The sequence below is a fragment of the Arachis ipaensis genome, chromosome B01 (genome assembly GCF_000816755.2).
Source record: "Arachis ipaensis cultivar K30076 chromosome B01, Araip1.1, whole genome shotgun sequence".
Taxonomy (NCBI): Eukaryota; Viridiplantae; Streptophyta; class Magnoliopsida; order Fabales; family Fabaceae; genus Arachis; species Arachis ipaensis.
This window is the reverse complement of record NC_029785.2, coordinates 11746865-11747419: the sequence shown is the minus strand read 5'-3', so window position 1 is coordinate 11747419 and position 555 is coordinate 11746865. Positions and strand designations below refer to the sequence as shown.

At 24.3% G+C, this 555-nt stretch overlaps 1 pseudogene; it reads left to right on the top strand.

The window, feature by feature from the left end:
• Nucleotides 74–555, top strand: part of LOC107646334 — a 12224-nt pseudogene continuing 11742 nt past the window's right edge.

Genomic DNA, 555 nt, shown 5'->3' with positions numbered 1-555 from the left:
TATAAAATAATAAGAGTTTATAGTTACTATTAATTTACAATGCAATAAGAAATAATTTGTGTGTGGAATATATATTACAACATTTGTGGAATTTGCAGAGTCATTTGTTATAACAGAATTACGTGCGAATTTGATAACATACTTAACAAATGAGCTTGATAAGTATCTAAGTGAAGCTACAAAGAATATAAACACTTGAAATGGTGTTTTGTTACTCTTCTCTTTGTTGGGTGGCGTCATTGTTGATTCATATCTTGGTCGCTTTACCACTATCATCCTCTCTTCTCTCATTTATCTTTTGATAATTCAATTTTTATATTATATATATACAAATTATATTTGTTCTCATCACTTTTAAGTTGATTATTAGTGTGGATGTCATGTAACTACTTTTTCTCAAATTTATTATGCACATATTTTTAAGTTTAAATTATTCATACTGTTTATCTTAAAATGTTTTTTATTGAATAAAAGGGGTGTTGTACTATTTGTTTATTAAATAAATTTTAACTCTTTATTTAAAAAATGATAATTCTATTCTCTTTTTTAATGTCA